Source organism: Papio anubis, chromosome 10, assembly GCF_008728515.1.
Source record: "Papio anubis isolate 15944 chromosome 10, Panubis1.0, whole genome shotgun sequence".
Lineage (NCBI taxonomy): Eukaryota > Metazoa > Chordata > Mammalia > Primates > Cercopithecidae > Papio > Papio anubis.
In genome coordinates, this window is record NC_044985.1 from 12,609,444 (window position 1) to 12,619,104 (window position 9,661).

Here is a 9,661-nt window from a genome sequence, read left to right on the forward strand (position 1 = left end):
CCGTGTAGCTCAACTTTTATAATTTCTGTGAGCAATGAGATTTTCAACTTTGTAATTGGCTATAAACGTGACATATTCAATAGTAAAATAAAGCTTGTTATTGACTACATTACAATCTTGCATTGCAATTATAATCACAAAGAGGGAGAAACATCAGAAGTGGAGAAAGGTGAATGAAGAAAGTGCTACTTTATAGTATGGACTCAGCTACAATCAGACAGGAGCAGCCTGAAATGCCTTGCTTAGGGGTCTTGAGAATAAGGGCATCTTCTATGCAGTGGTTCTCAACCTTGGCTGTCCTTAAGAATGTCCCAAGGGGCTTTTACAAAGTACCGATCTCCTGGCCTCAGCCCAGGCCAATTAAATCACAATCTCTGTAAGTAGGCTAGTTTCCTCATTTAAAAAATAATCCGCAGTCGATTATAATATTCAGCCAAGGGTAGGGGACTGATATGGTCTGGCTCTGTGTCCCCACCCACATCTCATCTTGAATTGTAATCTGAATCGCAATCCCCACGTGTTGGGGGAGGGACCTCATGGGAGGTGATTAGATCACGGGGGCAGTTCCCCCATGCTGTTCTAGTGATAGTGAGTGAGTTCTCATGAGAGCTGATAGTTTTATAAGGGGCTTTCCCCACTTTGCTCGTCACTTCTCTCTCATGCTGCCATGTGAAGACACACGTGTTTGCTTCCCCTTACACCATGGTTGCAAGTTTCCTCCCCAACCATGTGGAACTGTGAGTCAATTAAACCCCTTTCCTTTATAAATTACGCCGTCTTTGGTATGTATTTATTAGCGGTGTGAAAATGGACTAATACAGGCACCTTTGAGCAGGTTCTTTGGTGAATCTGGATTCTACTAACTAGACAGTCTACCTTTCAGGTATCTTTACAGAGGTGGTTTAGTAGATCTATCTCAACTGGCTGGGTAGAGTATTCTAACTCTAATAGGCCGTGGAGTAAGTCCTTTTCTGGGTTGCAATTCTTGATGGAAATCAGTAATATCCTTTTTATCCTATTAAATTCACCACTTTCAGCAACATATTGACATTTAAAAGATTTGCTTCAACAGTAATTCATTTCCCAGTGTTGAGAAGAAGTAAATAAATAGAACCATACACAGATTTATGAGTTTTTATTGTGAAACACTAATCATGGTGTTGTACAAGGTCGATATTTTTGCTTAAAATTAGCTAAACAGAGAAACAGAGAGTATTATTCATGTGAAGATACTAAATGTTTATTTTCTTTGTTAAGTTGCAGCAAATTGAAAGGCAAGAAAAATATTTTTTCTTTTGTAGAAGACTACAAATAGATTGAATCCATTTTGGTTGAGACAGGACAAACTATACACATTGAAGATGTTAAGAGCAATTTGGAGACGATAGGAGTTTCCAGAACCAGGTTACTTTAGCTTATTTGATTCATGGACATTTTGATCTTGCTGTAAAGGTCTTTAAATCACCACCAGGGGGTCCTGAAAGCATTTCTGTCTGATTTCAAGGACCACAGTCTATTACGGCGAGTACAACTGATAAACTATCCCTAGTGCAAATGAGAGGGGTGCCTCAGTCCCCATTTAAAGTTTGGATTTACTATAGACATTTTCACTCAAAATGTAGCAGCAGCAGCCTAAGTGGCTTTGATGTACTCTGAGTTTTATCATTTTTTTTTTAACTGTAATATTCAATAATCTTTTATGGCTTTACTGCTGCTGCTGCTTCTTTTTTTTTTCTTTGAGACAGGGTCTTGCTTTGTCACCCAGGCTGGAGTATAATGGCATGATCATGGCTCACTGCAGCCTTGACCTCCTGGGCTCAAGTGATCCTCCCATCGCAGCCTCCTGAGTCTCTAGGACCACAGGCGCGCGCTGTCACACCAGGGTAATTTTAAAAAATGTTTTGTAGAGATGGGGTCTCCCTATGTTGCTCAGCCTGGTCTTGAACTCCTGGGCTCAAGTAATCCTCCTTCCTCAACCTCCCAAAGTGCTGGGATTACAGGCATGAGCCACTGCGACCAGCCCTTCTAAAAGACTGGCGATGGTTTTGAATATAAATTTTATATTGGTTATAGTAACAAAAATATGGTTCATTTCTTCTTAAAGGAAAAAAAAGAGTTAACTTTGGTTCTCCACCTTGTTATTGGGCTAGAATAGCTGATAATTTGTGAGGTCTGTGCTGAGTGTGTGGTGGATTTCTTAAGATTCCATTCTTTTTATCAGACTTATCCCAAATTTTCCTTTAGAACTTCTATTTCCAGAACCCTGAGTTTTTTCCCAAATGAATAACTAATTGCTCAAAGGGGATATGATCTGTAGCCACAAAATATTTGTTTTAGTCTGTTCAGGTTGCCACAACAAAATTACGTGAATTGGGTGGCTTCTAAACAACAGACAGTAATTTCTCACAGTTCTGGAGGCTGAAAGTTCAAGCTCAAGGTGCTGGCAGAGTCAGTATCTCATGAACGTCTGCTTCCTGGTTCACAGGTGGTCCCTTCTCCCTGTGTCCTCACATGGTGGTGGGGGCAAATAAGCTACCTTAGGTCTCTTTTATAAAGACACTAATGCCACTCTAATCTAATTTGGGACCTACTCACCTCTCAAAGACCCCAACTCTTTTTTTTTTTTTTTTTTGAGACGGAGTCTCGCTCTGTTGCCCAGGCTGGAGTGCAGTGACCGGATCTCTGCTCGCTGCAAGCTCCGCCTCCCGGGTTCACGCCATTCTCCTGCCTCAACCTCCTGAGTAGCTGGGACTACAGGCGCCCGCCACCTCGCCCGGCTAGTTTTTTGTATTTTTTAGTAGAGACAGGGTTTCACTGTGTTAGCCAGGATGGTCTCGATCTCCTGACCTCGTGATCCGCCCGCCTCGGCCTCCCAAAGTACTGGGATTACAGGCTTGAGCCACTGCGCCCGGCCGATGACCCCAACTCTTAATACTTATCTCTTCCAGGATTAGGTTTTAACATATGAATTTTGGAGGGACACAAATATTCAGACCACAGTAGTATTTTTTATTAATCTGGGCCATTCATTTTAATATTTAGATAAATACTTCTCATATTTAGATATATACTAATGGTCAGGTTATGCATTAGTTTAAAATAGTGTTATTTTTATGTAAATGATTTCTTTTGGTGGGAGACATTCACAGTATTTGAAATGAGATACAGGTAGTAACGCTATATCATCCTGAAGAAATGAAAGATTATCTGTTTATTCTGCTTATATTTTGGATTGACTCCCGTAGGTTTAACATTACTTATCTGAAGTCTAATTACTCCCAAGCATTAGCAAGGATTTGATAGTTTTTACTGAAAAATCTATTGACTTTTCAGTGAAACCTATATTGAATCAAAAATAAAAGTTGTACCAAATGCAAATACTTAATAAATGAATATATTGTGGTAAGGATTAAACAAATGTAGAACTAGTCCAGGAAGTTCTTTGACCCTATATTCAAGGACAAAAAGGATAACAAATTGGCAGGAATTGGCAGGAAGCATTTATACATTACAAATCTGGTGGATAGAGATGTCCTATAAGATATTGTCTATCTTTCAGATTTTATACATATGTGAAATAAGATACTACAGTCAGTCCCATTAAAAACGTGGTTTTCCCAAACCCCACAATTTCCTTATGGACAAAATGTTTTGCGACATGAAAGAAACTCAAAGTTTAAGTTACAGGATGTTTTAATTCCCTGGAGGAATATCCTGTCAGGATTAAGCTATTGAGCTGACTTTGTTTGGGTATCTGGTCATTGGATGTAACAGAGTCAGGGTACCTTTGTGGTTTCCTTGCTCTATAAGCATGCTTAAGAATTTTCTCTTGTAAATGCATTTAATGCATTCCTTTTCCCAATGCTCTCATAATGTCAGCAAAGGACATCAATTTGCCAATATGGCTGCCATTAGCAGAGCTTCGAAGTGCCAGGGTCAAACATATCTTATTAGAATGGATTTAACAGTCTATTTCTTTTTCTCTTTCTTTCTTTCTTTCTTTCTTTCTTTCTTTCTTTCTTTCTTTCTTTCTTTCTTTCTTTCTTTCTTTCTTTCTTTCTTTCTTTCTTTCTTTCCTCTCTTGCTTTCTTTCTTTCTTTTTCTTGCTTTCTCCCTTCCCTTCCCTTCCCTTCCCTTCCCTTCCCTTCCCTTCCCTTCCCTTCCCTTCCCTTCCCTTTCTTTCTTTCCTTCTTTCTTTCTTTTTTGATGGAGTCTTGCTCTGCCACCCAGGCTGGAGTGCAGTGGCATGATTTCGGCTCACTGCAACCTCCACCTCCCGGGTTCAAGTGATTCTCCTGCCTCAGCCTCCCCCGTAGCTGGGATTACAGGCTCCCGCCATTACACCTGGCTAATTTTTGTATATTTAGTAGAGATGGGGTTTCACCATGTTAGCAAAGCTAGTCTTGAACTCCTGACCTCAGATAATCCACTGGCCTTGGCCTCCCAAAGTGCTGGGATTACAGGTGTGAGCCATCGTGACCGGCTTTAACAGTCTATTTCTAGACAGAACTTCTTTTATTTGGCAAACTCTAAGACTGCTGGGTGAAGAGCAAAGATTTTTCCAGGTATGGTGGCCCATGCTTATAGTTCCAGCTACTTGGGAGTCTGTGGCGGGAGGATCACTTAAAGTTGAGTGCGAAGTTACAGTGAACTGTGATTGTGCCACTGCACTCCATCCTGGAGACAGTGAGATTCTGCCTCTAAATCATAATAATGATAATAATAACAACAATAACAACAAAGTTTTTTGTGTGTGCATGTATGCATGATGGGGGTGTGGGGAGGTTGGGTATAGGAGTGGAGAGAGGAGGAATTTTTTCTTCATGAGTAATTATGAATATGTATTTTTATAAGTAAATTTGAACATACAACAGTTAATCCAATTATTCATATTTGAAAGTTACTAGTAGATGTGACTAAGAGATTCTAGAAACGTTTTCTCACTTGAGAAATTAAAATCACCATCTGCAATGAAAATCCATTTTCATCTTGATGGTAGAAAATGTCCTTACTTATGTAGATGTTACCTAGCTTCTAATATCCTGTTGGTAATCTGGAAAGTAGAAAAATAGGTGTTTGACCATCAAGAGAGATCATTCAAGGTCCAGAATGTAAAGCCCATGTCCTTTATTCGAGAAAGTCTCTCAAGGCCTATTAGTGTGTGGACTTTTAATTTACTCACACTTCTAGAAAGCCTGGGGACTTCACTTTCCCCATCTCCAGAAACCATGGATGTTGAGGGTTAGTGGGTGGACAGAGCACAGATACAGGGATCTATACTGATTCACCTAGAAGTGATTGTTGACATTAAGAAGGACACTATAAAATACACTTAAAAAAAAAAAGACAGCACTTTCAGAATGTAATTTAGGATTGTTGAGTACAGGAGCAGCCTTTTATCTCTCAGCAATTCTTGAGAGTGTTACTAAATGACCAGTGGTTTCCAATGGCTATTCCTGGAATCTTATGGTTCTGTGTCATCTCAGGAATTCCTAGTGGGTGGGACTCTGTTGCACACTCATCTGTCTCTTCAACTTTTCTTTGCATCTATTTTGTTTGTTGGAATTCTAGAAAAGGCTTCTCAGTTAAAACACACATTTGAAAACTGCATATCGGTGTATAGTTTGATTCCGTAATGAGGCTGAGTCATAAAAGATTAAATGGTCAAACTCTGTGTAAAAGGCAGAGAAAGATATAACATATTTCAGAAACACTTGCATTAAAATGCTGAAAATACAAGTTTTGGTATGGTAGGCTGTAAGTAAATATTTGTTAAATGGATGAATTATGAAATGCAGAGAGAGAAACTCAAACTATTCAAAAGTTGCCTTACTCCACAACACTGAATAAATAAAGTATCACTGAATATAGTGCCTTTGTTGAGTGTATAGATACGTGAGTTCAATCTTCTAAGAAAAACTCTAATAGAGACATGACAACATGTGGCCAGACACTTGTCTCAAGTGCCTTCAAGTATCATTCTGCAATCTACAAAACAGCTCTAAGAAATACATCATCCAAGTATTTGGAATGAAAGTTGATGATTCATTCTGTTGCAGATGTGGAAATTGAGAATAAAATAAGTTCTAGAGGCAAGCACAGTTTATTTTGTCTACATAATCAGTATATTTAATTAAAGAAAAGGAGATTTGTTTTCTTGAAGGTAATTGATTTGATTGTTGTTTTATGCATTGAATGTCTATTGTCAAACATGATTCAGAGCTAAACATGGAATCTAGTTACATATATAACTATATAACTAAATATACATAGTTAACATTATAAAATATGACATGTATAAGGAAAAATATACAAACTAGAAATGTACAGCTCAATGGTTTGTTACAGGAGTTGGCAATTTTTTGTATATAAGGCTGGATGGTAAATATATTAGAATTCATGGGCTATATGATGTCTGTTATGACTATTCAAGCCTCCTATTGTTAATAAAAAGACAGATATAGATGATGTGTAAACTAACATGGGCTGTGTTTTAATGAAGTTTTCTTCACAATAATAGGCGGGAGATTAAGTTTGGGCCATATTGTTTGCCAGTCTCTGATTTATGACATTGCAAACCCTACTGTTTCTACCATCTAGGACTGGAAATACAATACGGTCAACATTTCAGAAGCATCCTCATTTTCCCTTCCAAGCACCATCACTACTCTCTTGCTCCTATACTATCTTTCATGGTAATATATTCTTTGCTTTTCTTTATAGTTTTATCAGCTAAACATACATACCTAAACACACATACATTAATGAAGTCATATGCAATGTGTTTTTTTCTCAACATTCTCTCCATCAGACTCATCTTTGTCACATGAAGTGGCAAGTTGTTTTTTCATTTTCATTGCTGTAAAGAATTGTATTATGTGAATAGTTTGACATTTATTTTCCAGTTCTAATGCTGGTGGACATTTGATAATTGATTTCACATTTTGGCTTTTATGACTAATGCTCCTATAAATATTTTCGTACATGTGTCTGCATGCACATGTGCATGCATTTTTGTTGGATATATATTTAGGAACTGCAGAGTATGCTTTGTACTTGTGTTTTAGGAGACAATATCAGTGGTTTTCCAAAGCAGTGTACTAACTTTACTCCTACCTACAGTTTAAAAGAGTTCCCCTTGTTCTACATCAGAGGTCAGCAAACTGTGACCAACGGTCAAATATGGAGTGCACCGGTGGAGTGGGCTAGCATTGTGAATCACGGAGACTGAGCTGGGCCGTCCGCCTGTGCCATTGTTTCTCTCTTGCTAGCAGCCACACCTCACTGCTGCCTGGGGCCTGGCTGGTCACCATCTACACTCTGGGGACTCTGCTGTTGGCAGCTGCTGGCACACCAAGTGGTAGAAACTATCAGCCTCAAATTGACACAGGCTCCTCGGGAGAGAAGGGCATGTTGAGATCAAGTGTATCTGGGGCAGAGAGGGAAAGTGACCATGGTGACTGTTCCCACTTCTCCTCCCCGTCAGGACTCCTCAGACCCATTGCTCTTCCTTCAGGTCGTTTTCAGCCAACCACAACTGGCACACAGCATTCCCACCACCTCACTGATCCATGTCAGTCAAATGTGGTGGAGAGAGTCAAGAGTTTCTCATGTTATGTAAGCGCCTGCCTTCATAATATCCTAATTGTTGTCTCTTGACTACAAGGCCTAAGAAAAGTACTAGCTGGCCCTTTATAGGAACAGCTGGTCAGTCCCTGTTCTACATTCTCACCAGCACTAGAATGTTGCCAGTCTTTCTAATTTTAGGTATTCTGGTGGGTTTGTAATTAGACTGCATTGTAATTATATATATATATATTTAAATTTCCAAAGACATTGAGTACCTTATCACATTGGTTGGCCATTTGGCTGTCTTCTTCTAAGAAATGTCTGTCAGGTCTCTTGCCCGTTTTTCTTTTGGGCTGTCTGCCTTTTTCTTATTGAAAGGTAGGCGTTCCTTCTGGATACTGGATATGAGTGTTTGTCAGTTATGAGTTGCAAGTTTCTTCCTCCACTCTGCAGCTTGCTTTTTTGTTTACTTTCTTCATGCTATCATTTGATGAACAGACATTCTACATTTTTATTTACACATCTTATTCTTTACAGTTGTGTTTTGTTTAAGAAGCCTTTTCTTACCTTGATTAAGTAAATATTCCCCTAAACTAGCTTCTAAAACTGTGGCTTTCAAACATGAACGTGCATCGAAATTGTCCGGATAGTTTGTCAAAATAAGGCTTGCTGGGCCCCACTGCCAGATCTTCTGAATCAGCAGGTCTGGGGTGAGGCTGGAGAATTTGCATTCCTAAGAAGTTCCCAGGTGATGCTGTCACTGTCTGGAGGCTACACTTTAAGAACCACTGATGTAGAAACGTGGCTGATTTGCTTTTCACATTTATATCTACAATCCATCAGAAATTATGAATTAAGGGTTGGCTTTAATTTTTTTTCATATGGAAATCTAAGAAGCATTTGTTGACAGTCAGTCCTTTCTCCACTGTTCTGTGAACCACCGTCCAAATGTCCATGATTCTGTTTCTGGGTTCTCTAGTTTATACTGTCAGTCTCTTTGCCTGTTGTTGAAATAGTACCACACTGTCTTAATTAATATAACATTATTATAAGTCTTGATACATGGTCGAGCACCTTTTACCTTTCCTTTTCCTTCAATATATGTTTACTACCAGCTTATCAGTTCTCTCTCTCTCTCTCACTTTCACTCTCTGTCACACACACACACACAGTGTGCACCCATAAGCACATGCACAGACACACACCCTATTGGATTTTGATTAGAAGTGCATTGAATCTACAGATCATTTGGAAGGATTCCCATATTTACAATATTAAACCTTTAAACCTCCTAGCCAGTTCTTTCCATTTTTCTTCCTGTGCTCCCCCTGAAGCTGAAGAAGTCCCCTGTTTTTTATTTACTTTTTCCCTAACTTCTCCTACTGTGAAATTTTAACACCACAGGTATACTGTGTATCTTTGCTTTGCACATAAGATTTTTTTTTTTTATCATCCCCAAACCCAACATTTTTCCCTTTTGGGGCTACTTACCCTTGTTGTGAATGTGTCCCTTGTATTGAGAAATCCTTTCATTCAATCAATTCGTTAAATTCCTTAGTTTGAAATCCCCTATTTCATTTATTTAGATATGCTTTAATTTCTCGTAGTAATATTTCATCATTTTTCTGTGTAGCTGTCAAAGTGTATCTAGTTTCAAGTTGATTCTTCGGTATTTGATATTTTGGAATGCAGGGTTCATGCCCTTCTGGGTTGGCTGTACAGCCCCCAGGCAGGCTTAGGTGAACAGGTGAGGTCACCATTGTGCAGGGCACCTTGGCCTCCTGGCTTCACATCTAAACACCTGCCATCTGGGTGCCCCACCTTATCAAGTCTTGATTTGTAGACTCCATTTCTCAAGACACATTACTTGAAAGTCCCAGTCTCATTCCAAACCCATTTGTCATTTGTGGCTATGAAATAAAATAATATATATAGGTTTAAGTGCAGAACAGATATTTTGAAAGGAAGGACATGTCTTGGAAAGCATTCAAAATTAAGGCATAAACAAGTTAATTTTTTTTTTTTCCTGGTTTACAAGAACCAGAGTGAAAATGTATCAGTAGATGGCACTGTTTCTTAATAGACAGAGAAA